Source organism: Jaculus jaculus, chromosome 4 (assembly GCF_020740685.1).
Source record: "Jaculus jaculus isolate mJacJac1 chromosome 4, mJacJac1.mat.Y.cur, whole genome shotgun sequence".
NCBI classification, from domain to species: Eukaryota; Metazoa; Chordata; class Mammalia; order Rodentia; family Dipodidae; genus Jaculus; species Jaculus jaculus.
The window spans coordinates 139,738,813-139,761,847 of record NC_059105.1 but is presented as its reverse complement, the minus strand read 5'-3'; the positions used below and the strand labels follow the sequence as shown (position 1 = coordinate 139,761,847).

The following is a 23,035-nucleotide window of genomic DNA, read 5'->3' as shown; positions in this document are numbered from 1 at the left end:
GGCATTAATATTGTGGAGATAAACAATGCTTCAAGGAGCTCATAATCTAAACAATGCTGCAAGTAAACAGGTTTTTTAAAATATTCATTATAGATGGAAAACAGAGACAGAAAGAGACAGTAATACAGCATCAGGGGAGCATTGAAAAGAGAACACCAGCTTTTTGCTTTCTATTTTTGATTTCTATGTACAGATTTTCTTAAAATGTGATATCTCTGTGGGTGACATGAGGACAGCCTAACCTACCAAGGAGAAGCAGTCAGTATAGCACAAAGTAACTGAATTCCAGGAAGGCAATTGATTCTAATACAAATATTACAACCTCTCCTTCTCAGGAAATGAAGGTTATGCACCATAGACCGTGTTTGTCTGTTATATCTCACCAGGGCTGAGCTAAAAAATAAAACAATCTTCTTGGCCACATCCAGGGCCAAGCCATAAACCCACTGATAGAAAACTGCCTTGATGCTACACAGGCTTTGTTAACTGGCCCCCTCTTTTGTCTTCATTGTTTGTTTTTTTTCTATTAACAGAGCTTTTCCTTTTAGCCCTTAAGAGGTTTTAAACTTAAGTGGAATCAGTGACTGGGATTTTCTTTACTGTGAGTATTGCCTACAGCAAGGACACTCCTCAAAATGGATCAGATCTTTCCCTCTGTAGGAATTCCTCACTCTTCAACTCTCTAGCTGTCTTTCCTCTTAGGAGGGTAGGGGAAGGTTAATTGGTAATTTCTCTTTGAATATGAAGCCTATTTAGCTAATTACTTGTTTGTTTTTTAATGTTATTTTTAGGAGGCAGGTTTGCAGATATTTTAGAATTTTTTTCTTCTATTAACTTTTAGCTGTTTTTTTCTAATTTAAGTATGAATAAGACTGATTTGATTCTACAATTTTTAATTAAGTGGATGATCTCAGAGTATGCCTGTAAAAGCTACAAGACAAATAATAAACATGAATGAAGAGGAAAACGAAAATGAATTGTATCTTATTTCATAGAATAGAATACGATAATCTCTTTTTAAAGTTTATGTGAAGTTTGAGCCTGAGACCTGGGAAACAGGCTGTAGAATCTCAGATGTGAAAATTCAAATCTTATATTTAACAGAAGTTGAAGTGAACTCAACTAAATGTCACTTTCTCGGAGTCACCTTTCCTGATCACACTTCCTGTGATATCACCTGTTATTCTACAGCAAGCACTCTGACACTTTTTCATACACCCCTTATTTAGCATGAAGTTTGGCTCATCAAGCTTAGTAATAACTATCTCCCCCACTAGAAGGTAGAATTCCAAGAAATCAGGGAATTTTTATCTTCCTTATAATTTTCCCGATACTTGGAAAATGTTAAGAATTTTAGTAAATATCTTTTGAACAAATAGAGACAATAAATAAATCAACCAACCAAGTAGGTAAATCTCAGGCTAAAACTATGCAAGCTTCCTAAAATGATAGCATCAATTTTGTGGACTATGTAACACAGTTAGAAGCCATTTATATTGGTACTTTTTTGTTTCAATTATTTGTAAGCTGTTTGTAAATTGTGATGTGCTGGGGGGGTCAGTTTTCTTTTCAATGAAGAACTAGGAGCAAGGCCTGGTGGTATATTCCCTAGTCTCAGCAGGCTGAGCCATGAGGAGAGAGAGTTCAAGGACAGCTGAGTAAGTAGCAAAAAATAATCAAGGAAATAAATAATCTTATATTTGTCATAATAATCTAAGCAACTTATTTTATTTTTTAGCCTTTTCCCATGTTTATCTCCCTTGTATTGTATTGTTATATGCCTGTGTTCCTAGATTTTTTGGCTTAATGAAGGTGGCATATATTCTTTTTCTTCATAGGAGTGTGGAACCCCTAATTTACTATATATATTCCTTCCATTAATGGCTTCCTTCTCTTTCCATGATCTCACAGTCAGGCTTTATTATTCATTAAAGCAGCAAAACTTTCTCCCATTAAGATGTACTATTTTCTGTGTAAGAACCCATGTTTTCATCCAAAATTTCCATGATACTCTTATTTAATATTTAATATAGTCATTTGGTACATATAACAGTTTGGACAAAGATGGATAACAACTAAGACGTAATATAGTGTCATTCTGTGGCATCCTAAGTATCTTAGCTTGTGTATGTGTTCTCTGTGATAGCCACACAATTGCTAAATCACTTTCTCAAACTATTTTCCCTTTTGTATGTGTGTGGGCAGTGGGGGGAGAGGGTAGGTTACAAACAGGGTCTTGCTCTAGGCCAGGCTGAATTGGAATTCACTATGTAGTCTCAATGTGGACTTGAGCTCACAGCAATCCTCCAACCTCTGCCTCCTGAGTGCTGGGATTGGAGGCATGCACCACCACGCCTGGCTTTTTCCTGTTTTTAAGGAAGCAATGACTGAACCACACTTCCCCCACTTTCTCACAGGACCCTAGAGAAGGCACTTGAAATAACTCCCCAGTTTTCTATTACTGCTTACACAATTCACTTAAATTCACTTTGTTTAGAATCAAATGCCTTTTGGCATTTGCTCCTTCTATCCTAACTTTTGTCCATCCCCTTGTGGTTTGTTTTGCTTAGGAAATAGAGCCTTATTATGTTGGCTAAATTGGCCTTGAACTCAAGATCCTCCTGCCTCAGACTTGCAGGTTCTGCGATTCCAGAAGCACAGCATAGGCTTGTTTCATACCATGCCTGTTGCTAATTGGCAGTTTGTCACATCTACTCTCAGTGTAGATTCATTTTCTGTAAGTTTTCTGCAGCAACAATTACCCACAATATCTGCTACCAATATCAGTCAATTTTAATTGCTTCAAATACTGGTCATACCATCCAAAATTAAATTTGAAACACCAAACAATGTTTCCTTTTCTTCTGTGTCAGCAACTACAGTATGCTACCTCACTCCAGAGAGGTGCATGAATCCAAATTCACACAAACACTCACATCCAGAAGTCTGATAAAAGCACCGTGAGCAGCAACACACTTCAGATATTGTAACGTGTTGACAACACCTACCTGTGTGACATCCTGCAATAGGATACGATATCTGGTTTGGACGTTAGACTCAGAACCGCACACCACCTTTCTCATTCAGCTTACATTCTCTAGTCATCCCACTTCACAGCACAGCTTCCAGACCTTACACACATTTTTTTTTCTATGTTCAATTGCCATCTACAATTTGTCATAGACTCTCCATGAGTGAGTGGATATTAAAGGTTAAGAAGTCTTAATAAAAATAATACTTCTTGGTCAAAAAATCTTCATCTAGTTTGAACAAATTTGAATATTCTAGTATAAATTTAATACTACAATAAAATTTTAATCTCTAAAATCTTTCCTGTTTCAATAGTGTCACGGGAAATCTTTTCCCTGGGGTGACATGAGTAACCTGATAGGGCACAGACAGTTTTAGTGAACCAATGACGTTATTAGGATTTACCTACAGAGCAGGGTTGCTTACAGGAGCACTAGATGCCTCAAATGCAGCCACACCACAAGAAACCTCATCCCATCATAAATGACGACCTCTCCATAGCTGCTTCAGTTCAGAGGCAGCTGCATCACCAGAAAGCCCACCTCAACAGAGGTGGCAGCTCGAGGAACATGGGTCTCTGGAGCTCACTGAACAGCACCACTTACAGGCAGCTCCACTGGAAATTCTTGAGCACACTACTTCACTTGAAGTTAGCTCCACTGGAGAGTTCCTTGAGCTTGCTGTACCACTTCCAGACTGCTCTGAGAGTCAGTATCTCTTGCTCGTGCTCACCCCCACCACCACCACCACCACACACACACACTCTCTCTCTCTCTTTCTCTCTCAGCAGTTGTTTCCCCTTTGTATAGCCTTAGGACAGGGTCTTGCAACATTTTCCCAGACTTGTTGACTTCCCCTCTCCTGCAGGAAGGAATGTTACAGTTTCTCCTTCCACTCTTCAGGAGAGAATACTTCAATTTGAAGGAATCTGCTACACTGGAAATGGGTAAGAGGACATTTATAATACCCACATTGCTCTTAGGAATCACTTGATATCAATTGTTTTCAGTTGTATAAAAATAATCACAAATATTCTATTTTTCCACAAAAATTAAGCTAATGGGTTTCACATCCATATTTACCAGTGCATCCCCAGCCATTTCTATCCCTTAAACCTGTAGCTGTGGGCTGGAAAGGTGGATCAGCAGTTAGGTGTGCATCCAGTAGTTTTTAGGGAGCCTGAGACTGCCCCAATTCAAATCTTCAGATCCTATGTAAAATTGCTGTTTAGGGACACATGTTCCTGAAACTCCTTTCCCATTGGGAATATAACCTATGGATCAACACAAGCTCCAGAAATAATATAAAGAAAGTTACAGCTTAACAAGACCAGGTGGAAAAGCAATGGAGCTGGTGATACCCTGTGTCCCACTGGCCTGTGTAGTTAAGCACTTAACCCACACACCGAATGAGAGTAGGTGATGACTCAAGGACACATGCAGGGGCATGCACAACACACACTCAGAGAGAAGGAAGACAGAGAAAAAAGACAGGAAGGAGGGATGCTGGCGCTGTACTGGCCTGGAGGTGGCGAAAGCAAGGAAAGAAAAAGGGCAATAGGAACACAAAATTAAACTAAGATAACATTGAAATTTTTTTTGTTCATTTTTTTATTTGAGAACAACAGACAGAGAAAGGAAGAGGGAGAGAGAGAGACAGAGAGAATTGGCATGCCAGGGCCTCCAGCCACTGCAAATGAACTCCAGACACGTGTGCCCCCTTGTGCATCTGGCTATCATGGGTTCTGGGGAATGGAGCCTCGAACCAAGGTCCCTAGGCTTCACAGGCAAGCGCTTAAACACTAAGACATCTCTCCAGCCTGATAACATTGAAATTTTAAGGCAAGTAATCCAATAGGATTTGCCTGACACACTTGAATCCTAACACATGAGAACCTCAAAATAGAAATGTGAGAAATTCAATGCTCACTTAGGGTGGGTAGTGAGAGTCTAGCTCCAAACAAAGCCAAACATAAAACAAAAAAGCAGGGGCAAAAAAAAAAGAAGAAGAAGAAGAAGAAGCAACAAAGGAAATTCAAAGGAGTCCCCTGGCCTAATCCCTGGTGATATAATTAGAATGCATAGGCAAGGGAACCTTACTAAAAAAGAAATCTTTAAGTATGGTTGCCTGCTAACACTTAACGGTTACACTGGAGAGTGGTTGTTTAAAGAGACTAGAATGTTTGGGAAAGAATCTTCCTGTAATTTTTTAAAGAAACATGCATCATGTCTTGGCCTCCAGTGAACTGATATGAGAACAAACTGAGTTTTCCCTCAGCCACAAGTTCAGATAAAGATGTAAAGCCTCTTTCTTGCACGGCCTCTGAGGTTGCCACAGGTTTGAGTACCAAGTGAGGAAGAAAAGCCCAGTTATACCCATGAGTATTTCTATGAATCATTTCCAACAAGTACATAAAATGATCTGAGAAGAAAGGGATCTGGTCTCTCTGAATTGGTTCTAAATAAGTTTTACTTTTTAATTCAAGCTTATAATTTTGCCTTCTTTTCTTCAAGGTGGATCCTCCAATTTAATTAAGCTTCTGGTTCTACAAAATTGTAACCCAACCCTACCCACAGATAATATTTCCTGCTAAAAACCATGTTTTACAAGAAAACACACATCTGAATCCAGGTTACTTCTTCTGGCATGTCTTAGTAAAAGAAAATTAAGATTTGTTCAATCAAGGAGTCAATGAACAATTCAACAAGTGAATGAAAACTTGTGAGTGAAATGCCAGTAGGAAGGCCTGCTTCTTTATTCTATAGCCAGCTTATGCTCAGAAGAAAAACAAAATCTTAGTGGGTATTAAAACTGAGCAATCCAAAAAGTCCCTTTGATTTCAAAGAAATTTCTCCCATAACCCATGAGTGCTTATGTATCAGAGAAATTATTAGACGCCATAGAGAATTTCTTTGGAGCCCTAAACTTTAGGGAACTGGTGTTAAACAGCCATTGATGCCTAAATCCCCAATTTTAAAGCAACTTCACACACCATCCAATGCCTTCTCTCAGGCCCCAAAGGCAAGCATCACAGACATTTCTTTCAGGACCCATGCCTTCTTCCAGGCTTATAAGAGAAACTGAACTTCCAAAGAGCTAAAATGAATTGTCTCTAGTGGCTCCTAAAGGCACAGCATGAAAGACATGGGAACTCTGTCTCTCGGTCCTCCCACATGCCAAATAGCCCATCATTCTCTTCCATACTCCTGTGGTACCCTGCTTCCTCCTCCTCTGCTTTCTGTATGCACCTTAGACCAACACCTCCTCTTCACAAAGACCTTGTTTCATGACCTCAGTATAGAAGAAGGCTGAATTTAGAGAGGTATGGGCAAAAAAAAAAAAAAAAAATTGAAAATAAGTTGAAGCAAGTCAGTGAACATAAAATGGAAAATTTATAGGTGGCATCCTGTTCTATCCTAATGACAAATTCAATTACTCTACCCAATTCTGCCAAGCCATCCTCCATTAAGCCACCTTAAGAAGCTAAACTATATGTTACAATTTAAATAATCATCCCAGAAGCCACAAAAGTGCCCGTGAAATCAAGTTTTTTTTTCCCCATTAACTTAGCACTTAAATGTGGTCCCTTTCATCCATTTAAAATGTTTTTGCATAAGGCTTGTCAGCCTAAAACACATATTGTGCTCTCAGTCCATTTTGTCTTTATTTAATACCATTAATTCACATTTTTTCCACTGAAGATTGTGTCTTGCTTATGCATGATGAACAATAGCCTCAGATGAAGCAACTGGTCCTGCAACTTAACTGCCCATTACATGTTGAATATAACAATGTTGTTTTAATAAGAAAATAAAGGAAGACAAGTATTTGAACATATAATAACTTCGTAGACTTATAATAATGTCAAAATACTACAGTAAAAGCAATATAATTTCTGTTTTCCCTTTTCTTTTCAATTCTTCAGAATGTGTTATCTTCATTTAATTTCTACTGTAATTGCATAGAATAAAATTGACATTTTCCCCCAAAGTTTATATCCATTTTATCATCCTGAAAAGTCTCTTGAACTTTAAAAATGACCTCTAGTTTCAGCAATATATTCTTGGTTTCCAATGTAAAAACATAATTAAAATTCTGAAACATTTAATAGATATATGATATAGCAAGATCATGTTGTATTTTTAGCTTCAAAATACCAAATTTATCCAGGTTAGAAGAAATGCTAAGAAATGTGATTAGCCTTAAACTCAGTAACCAATTATCACAAGAGGGTTAATTATTTTTAACAATCGCCAGTCTGGTAAAGATTTGCTCACAAGAAAATTCAGAGTAATGTTTTCTAGGCATAACTCAGAATCCTAATACTATATTCAGGAAATTTCTCATTTGGGAAAAATAAGATCATTATAGTAAGGTGTACAGAAAAAGGGCAAAGTTAGTACTGTGCCGACAGAGGATATTTGACAAAAATAAAATGCTAGTATCATTGTCTGCAGGAAAGAATAGTTAGAAGACTTAAAATATATTGTCCTATATGTGCGTTCATTCAGAAAACAAATGGCTGACTTAAAATTTTATGCCTTATTGGCCACTGAGATGAAGAATAAATGGATATGTACCATGTTTCTGCATCTAGGAGAATCTCATATCCTAAACTATACACAAGAAACCAAAGATTAGCCATCACTTTAATATGTTAAGCTCATGATTAAGGCCTAAGGCTTTGTTTAAACAAAATTAGATTGTGGAATTCAATTATAAACAGAAATATAATTCTTCCACTTACTAATTGGTCCTCCCTGTGTCTGGCATAAGAATACTGGATTTTATGCTCAGGTTATATATTTCTCAAACAAGAGCTGAATTATCCACTGTTAGCATCCAAAGAAAATTACTTGATCCTAGCTCTAGCTACCTTAAATGATGGAACTGAACACATGATTTACAAGTGATGTGTTAGTGTTCAAACACAGACAGGGAACTGCCTGACGGCTACTTCTTGTCAACATAAAATAACGTAGAGAGTAGAGCGTGACCATAATGCATCATGAAGTTGCATGGAGCATCAAGTCTTTGGGATAACTCACAGAAGTTACAACTGAAACAAATAGGAAAAAAATTAACCAATCATCTTTTGAGAATAATGCCATTAACTTAAAAAGTATAACAAATATTATGCTTTGATTTTTAGAAAATATGAATGATAATACTTTCTGATTAATTATGTCTATAGTTAGTGAAACATGCTAATAGAGAAGAGATTCCTTATTTAGATAGGGCCTAATTATTTTTACCAATTGAATCAAGCAAGGTTCCAGTAACCATGCCCAAGACTTACTAACATTTTATGAAGGGTGAATCATAGCCCAGCAATGCACCATCTGAGGGAGAAACCGGAGCTATACTGGTTGGGGGAGCAAGCTTGCTCTACTGCCTTTAACCTTCATCAGAATCAGTGGCTTCTATGTCTCTCATCTGTAAAATTGGCATGATAATAGTCTGTATTTCAATGGGATAGTGGTTTGAAGGATTGAAAAATTCCCGACAGGAGTTGGCCATTAGTTCAGTGGAAGAGCACTTGCCAAACATACATGAGGCCTTAAATTCAATTGCTAGTCCCCCTCACTCTCTGCAAATTTCTGCCATTACTACATGAGTTTTAAAATAGAGAACCTAAAATACTACCATTACCATTGTCACTACCAGGATTAACCTCACTACTGCAATGTCTGTAAGTTAATTAAACTTCACTCCTTCCTTAACATGGACCAGTAACATCTTTTTATTTGGACCAACTTGAAGAAATATTTCTTTATAGTGTGCAAGTACCAATAAGTACTTTGTTTTCTAATCATTATGTAAACATATGTATTCATGTATGTACACATATGTATTCATGTGTGTACACATATGTATTCATATGTGTACAAGTGCACTTGTGTTTGGGTATATATGCATATGTGTGTGTGCATTTGGAGGCCAGAGGACAACCATAGGTGTCACTTCTCAGGAACACCATCAACTTTTTTTTGGAATATTTAATTAATCTATTTATTTAAGAGAGAGAGAGAGAGAAAGAAAGAAAGAGACAGAGAGAAAGAGGCAATTGGTGCACCAGGGCCTATAGCCACTGCAAAAAATCCTCCAGACACATGTGCTATCTTGTGCATCTGGCTTACATGAGTACTGGAGAATCAAGCCTGTGTACTTAGGCTTCCCAGGGAGGCACCACAACTGCTAAGCCATCTCTCTAGCCCCTCTTTCCCCATCAACCTTTTGTGAGACAGGATCTCCCAAAGGCCTGAAACTCACAAGTTAGGCTAAACTGGCTGGCCACTGAGCTCCAGGAACCCTCCTAAACTCACCTCCTCAGCATTGGTATTACAAGTGTGGACGACCACACCCAGTATTTTTACATGAGTGCTACCCATTTAACTCAGGTCCTGGTGCTTGTAAGGCAGGCCCTTTATTGACTGAACTTCCTCCCCAACCCCTCAAAACATTTTTAGTATTATATCCACTCAGTAGTTTATAATCTATTCTGCTACAGAACTGGATATTTGAAGTTAAGAACTGAAAAGTAACTCAACAGCATAACAATGAATAATCCTAGTCATGAAAGAGTGATTGTAAATTGTAAATTTTTTCCTACCACTTGAGCTTTTCAAAGTCTGGTTTAAACTAGTATATTTTTGTACATGTTAAGTTAAAGATGAAGTCCATGCCTGAGGAAATAGAAACAATTTTAAAAACATTTTATTGAAGGTTTTAATACATTAACATAGTGTGATTTGATCTTATTCCTGTACTATTACCCTCTTGTTCCTTCCACCCTACCCTGTCCTTATTTCCTAAGTACCGTCCTCTTTCCAAATAGTCCTTCTGCATGTTGTCATAGTCCTTTTGTCTTCTGTCCTCTATGTGAAAATAGGCTTAGAATTGCCCCAGCCTTATAGAAGCAATGACAACCCCTTTGAGGTCATGGATGCAGCAGTAGGTTTGTGGAGGATTGTTGGGGTGGGGGGGGGGATTTCAGAACAGGAAGATCTGAGTAGGTAGGAAAGCCCTTGGAGAACTCTTACATACTACACCCTGCCTATCCCAGCTGGCCTCACCTACTACAGCTCCCCCAGCCTGTGTCAATCATGGAATTCAGTGCTTGCCCATATTATCCAATTAGATCTCTTCAGCACACCCTGCTCAGGTGTGGGTGCATTTCAGCCCTAAGCACAGGCCAATTAGTTGGGACACCTGGGGTAGGTGTGTCCAGGTGCAAATTCTAAAGTATATCCTCCAGGACCCACGGAGAGAGGCCCATTTTTTTTTTTAATTTTTATTTATTTATTTGAGAGCGACAGACACAGAGAGAAAGACAGATAGAGGGAGAGAGAGAGAATGGGCGCGCCAGGGCTTCCAGCCTCTGCAAACGAACTCCAGACGCGTGCGCCCCCCTTGTGCATCTGGCTAACGTGGGACCTGGGGAACCGAGCCTCGAACCGGGGTCCTTAGGCTTCACAGGCAAGCGCTTAACCGCTAAGCCATCTCTCCAGCCCGAGAGGCCCATTTTTAAGGAGATTTATTAGATTAGCTTACAGGATATGAGCTGGGCCGTCCAACAGCAGCTGTCTGCAGGCCAGAGCATCCAGAAATCCAGGAGCTTCTCAATCCACAAGGCAGGATTCCTCAGCAGTCCCAATCTGGCACAGAAGGTTTGCAGGAGTCCTGGAGAGCCACTAGTCTGCCGTCCACATTGGTAGGCTGGTGAATGTCCACAAAAGATAGTACTAGTGAATAGCACAAGCAGCCAACTGACAGAAATGACAATGTTCTTTCAGAATTTATATATACAGTCCACCACCTGAAGGGCCACCCACTCTGGAGGACTGACTTTCTTCCTCAAGTTGCACCTTCCTAAAATAAGTCATAGACTCCTGCAAAGAGGAATGGATCTGACTTAATTCATAGACTGGAAAATTTGACAACAGACTTTAAAACCTGGAGAATTACCCACAGTGACCCACATCCTTCAGCAAACTCCACCCCCTAAAGGTTTCACAGCTTTCCCAAACAGTGCCATCAGCTGGGAATCAAGACTTCAAACACTCTGAGCCCATAGGAGACATTTTTCAATCAAATCACAACACACTATAGAAAGCACAAGTAGCTCCCCAATCCACTTAAAATACTAAGTAGCTATGTTAAGGTTTTAACTGACAGGTCAAGGTAAAGAGGCAGTATTCAAAATAAACATACGACCTCTCAATCCCACATGCAGTATTTTCAATGCATTCTTCTGTTTATGACTCTTGACATACTTCCCAGGAATTTCCTTATATAGTAGCTCTGCTAAATATGTATATTTGTATCTTTGAGAATAAAGCATATGATTTATCTTTGTATTTGTTGTGATTAACACAATATCTAATGATAATTCATATTTAATGACTGTATCTATTGAATTGATCAGTCATAGAAAATTGTTGGGGCCTGGTGTTGGGAGCTGTGTCCTTGACAAAAATCAGTCACAACACAATGGAATCAGCATTGAAAGATACAAGTCTGTTAATGATTAACCAACAATTCCCAAGTAGCCAGCCAGAACTTCCTAACCAGTCCTGTAATTTCTCATTACACACAGTGTAATAGTACCAATGCTTAAACCAGCAAGCCACAATGCCATGATTTTTGCCATTGCATAAAAATTAGACAGATTTGCAGATCCAAGTGAGTTTGGTCATTAATAATAACTTAGTGTACCTATCTCAAAATATCTATATAATAAAGAAGCAATAAGCCTGGTGTGATGGCACACCTTTTATCCCAGCACTCGGGAGGCGGAGGGAAGAGGATCACTGTGAGTTCAAGACCACCCTGAGACTACATAGTGAATTCTAGGTCAGACTGGGCTAGAGTGAAAAACCAAGAAGAAGAAGAGGAGGGATAGGAGGAAGAAGAAAAAGAGGAAGAAGAAGAAGAAACAATAGAGAAATGAATATAAATATGATATAAGCATTAAGTAAAAAAAAATTGAAAATGATTTTAAACATAGTAACCCTGTCCTACTCATGAGATTCCTAGCAACAAATTTAACCAACCATGGAGAAGTATTTGGAAAATACAATCTAGAAAAAAAAAATTTAATTTGTTATATGATGAGCACTAAGTTGAATCCACAAGAATGAACTAAGGGGTAGCTACACCTTGCTCCATCCTCCTTCCACATTACAGTCCCTAAGCTTGTCTCCAGCTTGAACACTGTATGCCTCAGGAATTGTTCCTGTACTCCATGTATGATACTGAACAAGGACAGCCTTTTCTTTCTTGCTATTATTTCCTAAGTAATACAGTATATCTACTATTTACATAGCATTTACATTGTATTAGATACATATTCCCTACATAGTTTAAAGTATAAACAAGTATGAGGTGAGGCTTTTAGAAAACACCACACCATTTCATATGAAATTTTAATATGCTCAGATCTGGGTATCTGCGGGGGTCATGGAACCAATTCTTTGCAGATATTAAAGGTAATGTCTATGCTGCACAGCATGTTTGACCCAAAATTTTCAAATGTTTAAATATTTCTCCATAATTGCAGTTATAATTGTTATATTTAATCTGATACATTATTATAGATATTCATTTACAGAAATAGTATTTGGAACTGCTTGATCATAATCATCATATATTCAAAAGAATTAAAGAATGGCTGTACCTTGACAAGCATTTCTTACAAACATGACATTTAAAGGCTGATAGGAGGCAGAAAAATATAACCAATTATATACTAGAATTTACATTGATCGAAATGGTATGTTGTATATTAATTCTTAACTTATAAACTGTACTGCATTTAAAAGTTCAAACTAAATAACATATTCTTAGCATTGACATTAACAATTTATCAGATCCCAAAGAACTAGACAGGTTTCTATTTTGAGATGGATATGTTAGGAGTTGAGCTGAATGAACCTCCTACATGCAATTTTTTTTGAATATCACCACAACATTGAAGCACAGAAGTTTAACTTGCAGCTTCTCTAGACACTAATAGGATATTATAGCCAATATGATCTTTTGATCAAGGAAGGAAAGTGTATATTTTGGTTCAGCAATGGTCTATAAATGAATTAGATAAAATCATAAAGGTGTAAGTGCTTTACTTTTTAAATACAATTAGAAAAACATGCTAAGAACCTGGGATGAAATAGACTCTATTATTCATATTTCCTGAATTAGTACACTTGCTAGTAAAATGCAATGACATTTATCTTGTGATCAGCAAGCTTTTCTCCTACTGTAGGACCAACCAAGTAATTTAATTTGTCTTTGGTCTCACTTTCTTAAGATTATTGCTACTTAAAATTGTAACATCCAGTAATTGAAATTAAACTTTGCTTGATTATGTAACATTATCATAGTAATAATATATAGGGTTTTATACATGTGTGCACACATGTACTTGTGCATTTGTATGTGTATTTACAAAAATATATGTGTGTGTACACATATTCGTGGATACCATATGTGGTAGTTTGAATGGATGGCCCTTAATATATTCAATGTTTTATTTCAGTTTGTAGGGAGGTGGATCTTATAGCCCAGCCCTAAGGTATGTAAAGAGCCAGTTTTGACCGCTGGCTGTTTGTGTTTCCTGGTTGTTCCTGGTGTTTCTCTGGTACGCATATATGGAAATAAGCCAGTTTTTTTCTTCATTGATGGTGTTTCCACTTGATTTTGTAAGCCTGAAATAAACTTCTTTCTCCTATAACCTGCTTCAGTATAAAGGTAACTGCAACAGTATAAAAGTAGGAGCAAAGTTCATCACTTGATAAATCTATACTGGATACCACCCATAGACCTGGGAAAGCTGCTACCCTGGCACTGAACCTGCCTCATCACAAAACACTAAATAGAGATTTCAGGATGCACATATAATTGCAATGCACATATAACAATTTGTCCAATATACACCTTTTATTTCTCCACTGAACCTAGAAGTTACTTCAATCCTAATTACGTATAGCATATATCTGTTTGTATATTTGTTTTTCTAGCTCTCTAGGAAGTTCTTTGAAAACAGGGACTCTTATTCATCCGCAGTACCTAGTATGCTGTATGAATGAGTCAATAAACAGACGACTAATATTTATGACTATAGAAATCCAAAGATGCAGCAGGAAGAGTTAAGATAGGAATTGTGTCTTGTGGTTCAGGTGTCTCCTGTAAGGGTCTAGTGAAGGGTCAGCCATTTAGTCTGCCTTTTAGGAAGTAGAATTTTATGGTACCATTGCCTTGGATAGGATCAAGACTAACGCAAATCTTCTACATCTTCCCTCCCTCCCTCCCCCCTCCCCCCTCTCTAATTCTTGTATATTAGTTATGTTTTTCCTCATTTTCTTAGTGGGCACTGACCTGTAACCCCCACTACCAGCATGGGGTTATCATCCACAATGAGCTTTTGATCAGAGAAATCTACAAGGTTTCCTAAAACAATGACAGACTTTTGTCAGAGTACTTGATGACCCACCAAAGGTCAGTGGTAAGACCCTATTGCTGAAGACTCCATATGCAACTGACATGTAAAATTGAACAGTATGGCTGGAAGCCAGCAGAGAGTCAATCCTCAGACAGTCAGCATGTCTAGTGCTAGAAGGTGCTACATGGGCGACTGGGGGAAATGACCAATATCTGTCCAAGAAACTCATGGTCTAACCTAATTAACAACAAATAACCTGGTGTGATGCCCACACAAGTGCAATAGTGGCACACAGCCATGGTGGGGAACCAACTGTTCTTGATTTGGCTAACTGATCCCCTCAGTGGTACGAGACCCATGGCTGGAGCTGGGAAACAAGTCAGAACCATATCCAAACATAAGCCCACTCTCCAATATCAAGCTACCATCAATCATGGGCTACAAGAAGGCCTACACCTATTAAACTCTCTATCAAAAAAGTAAGTGTTATCTCAATTTTCCCGGTGCTAACTTACTCTCTGTTGGAGAATCTGCTTCTCTTTTTCAGATAGATGCAGATCCTACGGAGAGAGCTGCCCCAACATACCTCAAAAGGGACCCAACTAAAACTAAAGAAAATTGGTGAAATAAGCAAGGGTGCTGTTTTCCTGATGAACTGGATACCAGCACAAAGGGGAAGGAGACCAACACAGAGAAAAATCAACTCCTACCAAATCAGAGATCCAGAGCCTCAGAGGCCCCCAACACCTCATCACTGAAGCAGACCAAAAACGAACCCAACATGGCTCAGAGAAATTTTACAGAAGAGGGGGTGGAAAGAATGTCAGAGTCACATGTTGGGTCATGATATGCAGAGACATTTATCATACCAATACCTGTGGGCTAACTCCACAATGCACGACCCATTTACATCAACAAGGAGGGTCCATTGGGAGGGGGTAGATCATGGATGAGCCTAAACAATGGTACCAAACTGCCTGTATTTGCTGTAAAGAAAACTAATAAATTAAATTTAAGAAAAAGATAGGAATTGTGGTTTTCTAGTGGATACCATAGTGTTAAAGGAACAAGAGAAATATGTGGTGTCTGAATTTTCCTCCAGTGTATCTGAAAGATGTGAGTAAGTGTGTTGGGGAAGGGGCTGGGAATCTGTGGGCCTGCGCACATACACATGTATGCACAAAAGACTGTTACTCAGTTTTGTCATTTAACAAAATGCCTGAGATAAAAAAAAAAAAAAGCTCTAAGGAAGACTGTTTTATTTTGAGTCACAGTTTCAAAGGTTCCAGTCCATGGTCACTGGGGTCACTTTTGGGGCCCCATGGTAGCTGCTCCTGACCAGGAAGCCTGTTCACATCATTGTACTTGGAAAGCAAAGAAAGTATGGGTGATGGCAATATCCCAATATTCATTTTAAGAGCATACTACCAAGGGTGTAATTTCCCTCCAATATGCAATATCACTGAAGATTCTAAACATCCTAGAGCTGTGGATCAAACCTTTAATACATAGGCTTTTTGGAGGGACATTCCAGATCTATAGCAATGGTATAGTAATACAGCAAAGTTTAAAGAATATAAGTTTTTGGAGTCAGATAGGCTCTAGTTCTCTTTTGGAATTCAGTAAAACAAAAAATGGAAATTAGAGGTTTAAGCTCTTATCCCATTGACAAGACTTCACTTTGAAAGTGCAAGGCTATTTCATTATTCCAGTTTATCACAGAAGTAATCTATTTTTCACTGACTTGTATTAGTAGCAGCCTTTACCTCTATTTTTTCTATTCTTTGAATTCATCTATTGCTCCAAAAATTGTAGCAGCAAATTTGGTCCCAATACTTGCATATTCTAAGTTTGAATTCTTTATAGTCAGTTATAAAACTTACATTACAAATATGCATGATTTCTCCCTAGGAAGAATATCTGTGCAATGAAAAGAGGGAAGTCTTATTAAAAAAAAAAACAAACTATTGGTGAAACATTCACATCCACCTTTGTTCAGAGGATCCCTCTTGACACACTAAACAAAAAAAAAAAATCTAAGTATCCCCTTTCATTTAATTCCACCTGTTATATACCTAAATTGTTTTATAATAACACCATCTATATTGGTGATATCCTTTTCTGAATTCCCCTAACACTTAATATGTATGCCACTCATTTAAATCTTTTATAAAGGAATCTTGAACATGCATACCAACTCTATAAATAGATTGAAAATTATTTGGGAACATGTCACAAAACATATCCCATGTCTAGGATAGTGCTTGCAATCAAACATTTGTTGATAATGATACTGGATTGCCTTGGCAAATATATAGTCATAATTTTCTCTGAGAATTAGTTTCCTCTAAATTAAATTTGCCTTACTATCCACAAAGCACTGTGCTATATATTTGGGAGATGAAGCAATAGGATGCATATTCTCTCCTTTAAAAAAAAACATAATTTAGTTAGAAAGACAGAGAACTTCATAAAAAGTATACTCAAGGTGGCACATAATTGTCAAATGAAGGCTTAGAAAGAATATTAAACCTCGAAAGAAATTCCTATATCAAAAAGATGTATGTGGAATGTAAGAAAGTGAGTCTTTTTATCATAACTAAGAAATCTGTGCACATGAGATTCTAGTTTTACTGACTCCTTGGCTGAAGAAAGTACTTTGCTATCAGAATGGATGCAAGATCTAACTTTTTCAGCTTACAACAGAATTTTCAAAGATGAATGATCTTAGAGACAGTAATTCAATAATTCTTTGATCTGACAAATTACTCTACCTACAGATATAGTAATGAATCTTACTTTTGTAAATCTCATAGGTGTAGAATTCTTGATATTTTATTTAAAACATATAACATAATCAGATATAATATTAATAACTGAAATCTAGTCAAATGATATGACTTTGTGCCACTTGAAAAGATCACCTAATATAAGTTAAAAATATACAAGACTATTAAATTTAACTTTTAAAGATCTGATTTCCTAAATTACACACTAAATGATTTACTATTTGACAGTTCCATTTTTAAATCTATTCTTTGATCAAACTTGTGAACTAAAGGACTGCCAAATATTGAACTATATCTACCTACCCTAATCATAAAATGGTTAAAAAGATTTGTGGATCCAACCTCACCTTAGGCAAACTGTGAAGTACAAAAGTTCATGGTTTCCCAACTTCTCACATGTTTGTATGTTGCTTTCCTCTAATAAATACTGCCACCCAGTATTATCTACATATTTCCTTGTGAAAGGAACAGATGACTGAGGAAAGAGGGAAAGAGCAACATCTATTAAGTTAGAACTGTCAAACTCAGTACTTGAGATTTATTATAAAACCGAGTGTGTTTTTAACAAGAATATCTTCAATATGCTAGTTTTACAATAAATAATTAATCATAGTAATATATATGATTTTGATTTTAATAAAAGACTTCTAACATCCGTTTCAGTTTTATGCTTTTCAATGTTCTTTTTATTATTATTATTTTTGATTTTGCGAGGTAGGTTCTCACACTAGCCCAGGCTGACATGGAATTCACTATAGAGTCTCAGGATGGCCTCGAACTCACAGCAATCCTACCGCCTCTGCCTCCCCAGTGTTGGGATTAAAGGTGTGCACCACCAAGCCTGGCTTTTTTTTTTTTCTCTCTCTCTCTCTCTTTTGAGTGACTAGGAAGAAAAGATCAGGAATAATTTCACGGGACCGTGCTCAGAACAAAGAACTTAACAAGATGGTCTTGCCTTCTAATAATCCCACCACCCACATTCCTGAGCATGATCGGACCAGATATTTCAAGACTCCCCTGCCGGTCAACAGCCAGCCCCTCCCTGGTTGGAACCTTGTAAGGAGACCTCTGCTTTCCCACATCCTTGAAATAGTTACACTCCTCAGTCTGCCCTTGGTTTGTAGCTAACAGGTCTTCTCCCTCAGCCCTCCCCTTATGTCCTGGATGCGACTTCTCTGGCCTCACATTTTGGGACCAGTGATCCTCGCTGGAGAGCTGTGCCAATAAACCTGAAGGAGCTTTACTGATCTGGTCTGATCTGGTTCCTCATGCACGTCAAACCTTTCAATGTCAATTAATGACACTAAGAGTGTGTCCACACTCTCCTCATGTGAATGCTATCTATCTCTTGTGTTAAGGCAGAAAAACAATGTGGGGAAACAGTTATTTAGAAGTATAAGACATACAATTTACTTTGAAAAACAGAGTTGTTTTTAAAATTATCTGGCAAAACAGTGGGAGGTACAGTAATAGAGAATGAAAAGGTTTGTATATAGGGTAAGTCTATATCACAAATGTTCTGTGTGGGAAGATCAGTGTCCAATGTGGAAATGTTAGGAGTGGAAGGAATTTTAGAGGGTAAAGCTAATATCTGGCTTTCTGTAGAGCAACAGAAACCTATCGTTCACCTTCTGTAGCTCCTGTGACTCCTCTCTCAGATGAGCATTCACAGCAAAATCATCCAAAATGGCTTCCATAAGATACAAAGTCAGTACACAAATATTAGTTGTCTTCCTATAGCCAAAGATAAGCATATAGAGAAAGAGATCAGCAGCATTGCTATCCTGTTTACAATAGCCCCCCCCCTCAAAAAAAAAGTAACTACCTTGGTATATCACTAGCCAAGGAAATGGAAGACCTATACAATAATAATAATAATAATAACAGTAATAGCAAAAAAGAAAAACAGAAAAAGAAACATAAAAACACTGAGGAAAGTAATTGTAGATTACGTGAGAAGACCCATCTCTAAATCCAAGCAACTATAGCTAGCTACCTGATTTTTGATAAAGGGGCCCAAAATGAAACTCTGAGATGGCTTAGTGATTAAGTCTCTTAACTTTGAATCCTAAAGAACCAGATTTGATTACCGATTACCCACATATGCCATATGCACAAGGTGATGCATAAGTCTGGAGTTCAATTGCAGTGGCCAGAGGCCCTGGCATGCCCATTGTCTCTTTCCCTCCGTCATTCTATCTCAAACAAATAAAACTCTGAAATTTCATCTCACTCCAGTCAGAATTGTCTTTTCTAAAAAGTCAAATGACAGCGAATGCTGGAGAGGAGTCCTCACCCGCTGCTGGTGGGAGCGCAAACTTGTACAGCCACCTTGGAAGTCAGGGTGAAGAATCCTGAAAAAGAGAACGTAGATCTACTATTTTTCCAGCTACACTATCCCTGGGCATTTGCCCTAAATCTACTACAGAGATAGTTGTTCAATCATGTTTGTTGCTGCTCTATTCACTATAGCTAGGAACTGGAATCAGCACAAGTGCCCATCAGCTGATGAATGGATAACGATGATATGGTACCTACACACAATGGAATTAAGGAAAAATGAAATCATCAAATATTCAGAAAAAAAAAAGGACAGCCCTGAAAAATATCCTAAGTGAGGTTCTGCAGGCACATAAATGAAAACACCAAATGTACTATCATCTGCAATTCCTAACTCGGATCAGTTAGAAACGAATGCAAACTGTAGTAAGCACCAGGAGTATGGGTATTAAACTAGAATGAGATCAACAGAGAGAAGAAATAGGGAGATTGGATAAGAGGAATTAATTGACAGGTTAGGTGAGGGTATGAGGGACTTGGAGAGATAAAGAGTAGAGTGGGTGGAGTGGGAATTACACAAAAGTAAAAACATGAATCAGTTCTATGGAAACCCTCATTCTGTCTAGCATTCTACAAGATATAACCGCTAGTAAAGAGGGAAGTGGGACCATCCCAACAGAAAATGGAAAAATCTTAAATTTAAAAGCATGGACTCTGGCCAGTATATCCCAGGCTCAGAATTAGATTGCTTCCCCATGGTTGCTGTTGGCCAGGGAGACCCTTGAGGCTCCCAAATCAATATAGGCCATTGCCAAAACACTGGCAGAACTAAAACATAAGACCTTACTGCTGAAAACACCACAGGTTGCAGTCACAGGCCATTGAAATACCATACGGGAACCAAAAGGGAAACTATCTCCCTCCTGGCTAGTTCTCATAGAGCTGGAGAACCCCATGGGTGCTGCTGGAGGAAGATGGTCACCAACAACATGAATAGGCAAGGGACTCTGCAGACTACAAAATCAACAAGGCAGACAAGAAGTACAAAATTGTGCAACAATGACACACAGACTCTGTGGAAAACCAGTTGTTCTCTGATTAGTCATGAGGCCTGCCCAGAAGGGGAGAACTCATATCTAGTACTGGATCCAAGACAGAATCTTATGGGCAGGAAACTCATAGACTTTAGAAAGTAGCTCCTACTGCTCTCTGGAGACAAGTGGACAGCTTGCACATCAAAATATCTCTCAAGGGCTGGAGAGATGGCTTAGTGGTTAATGTGCTTTCTTATGAAGCCAAAGGACACAGACTCAATTCCCCAGTACCCACATAAGCCAAATGCACAAGGTGAAGCATACATTTAGAGTTCATTTGCAGTGGCTGGAGGCCCTGTTATTTCCATTCTCTCTTTCTCAAATAACTAAATAAGATAAAAATAAATATTTCTCAAAAAAACTTGTATACCCTCTTTAACCCAAGGTTCTCCCACTCTTGCTTGAGGAAATCTTTCAATTTACAGAGGGCAGAGAAAACAGAAAACCAAGATCCATCAGTAAGGCAAGAAAATGGCCAACTGCCCACCACAAGACCTGCCACCTCTACCATATCTTCTGCGGCCCAGTTGAAAAATGCAGAGGAAGTAGCAACATGAGCATTCAGCTTATCAGAACATTGAAATTGTACACCAGAAGCAGTTTGGAAATATTCTCTTTCCTAGTGAGAATATTAATGCTACCAAGTATGATTCAGGGTATACCCAAGGTGTTATAGGCAGAGGGAATCATTACACTGAGTAATAAGTACTGATCTTGGAAGCAGAAGTGGGGGCATATTGTAGGATATAGTCATACTGAAACCAAGAATGGTCAGCATGGCAGAGACAGACAAGGTGATGACTGATGAGTGAAGGAAATCTATGTGAAGAAATGAGCACTGACATTTTAGACAAGAGTAATGGAGATGCCAGTCAGATTCTTATAGAAGACCGTATTACCATACTGAAGAGGTATACCAAAGCAGAGTTTGATTATGTGATTAAAAGATCTACATTTCCAGAAGATTGCACATGGGAGTTTCTCAACTGTACCTTGATCTCTCAATGAAAGGGTTGAACCAAGATGGGAAATATTTCACACAAGGGAACTGTGTCTATTTGACTGAAACCCTTTCACTATGTGAAGAACAGCTCAGATGTCATATTGTGGAGTTCTCAAAGAATATTTTTGTCCCTTCATATTTACAATTATGAGTATTTTACACAGCTGGAAGAATGCTAAACCTTAAACTTAACCATTTCATAAGCCAATGCACTCTTAGTATACTTCCTGACCACTTTATGAAATGAGTCAGGAAACTGATGGCAAATTCCTTCAAGGTTTTTTCCCTTTTTTGGTTATGATTTGAAAGTAATTTAATAATGTATATTTTGATGATCTGTGATGTTAATTTTTTGCAAGTAAGGTGTAGAACAATTCACACAACAAAAATTATGAAATGCATTGGCTAAGATGTAGTTTTTTTGAATTTTTATTTTGTGGATGTTTTTCTGTTTGTCTGTTTTGCTTCTCTTTCAGTGACCTTCAAGTCAGATATTAGGAGGAATGAACATTCCCCTGACATTGACCTCTAGATTGCACACATTTCACAAATATGTATGCCCACATACATAAAAATATGAATACATCTGTATGTGCATACCACATACACACGAAAATAAGAAAAAAAAAAGGTAAAGCTGATGAAGACAGAGCCACCTGAAGAAAGTCAGTATTCCTGGGAGGAACCCAAGTTTTTTCTAAGAAAAGGTGGTTATGAAAGAGCAAAAGCTGTCTCATGAATCCCTCAATTCGTATGTCACTATGCTGCTTCTGCCATTCATGGGCACATCTGCCATGATGGCACCTGCCTTGATGAAACACAGTGGGAGACATGCTCTTTATATCCAAAACCATGCTCTCTGATTTCCAGTTTTGAAACCTTGCAGAACTGAAACTCTTTGTAAGTTACCCAGTTTCCAGGATTTGCTTTAGGAACAGAAAGTAGGTAATAGAGAGAATAACACTGCAGGGAGAGAGAAAAAATGATGGCCTGGTGCTGACAGCAAACACAAACCTAAGACACACAAACCAGATGCATCTCTGTCACCTTTCTGAACATCATTGATTCTGCAAATTAATTCAAAGAAAAGAAAATATTTTAATTTTTTATACATACATATTTGTATAGACTTTATTTTCTAACTGAAGGATACATAGAGACCCAGTTTTGGAATTGATTTTTGCAATTCCGACCATATCTATCTCTTTACTTCTACTGCAATAATGTCCTCTTTTGTCCTAATGCAGTAGTCATTTTCGAATGGGACAAGGCAGCTAACTAGGAAGATCAATGTACTACTTTCCAAACTGATTCAAAAAGACGAAATGTAAACATTATTCTAAAAGTTCATCTTTGACAGATCATCATTAGTGACATTTAAGCTGACTTCAGTTCA

At 38.0% G+C, this 23,035-nt stretch overlaps 1 pseudogene; it reads left to right on the top strand.

Annotated features, from left to right (window-relative positions):
- Positions 1–21,825, top strand: part of LOC123460263 — a 38,489-nt pseudogene extending 16,664 nt beyond the window's left edge.
- The last annotated feature ends 1,210 nt before the right edge of the window (positions 21,826–23,035 follow it).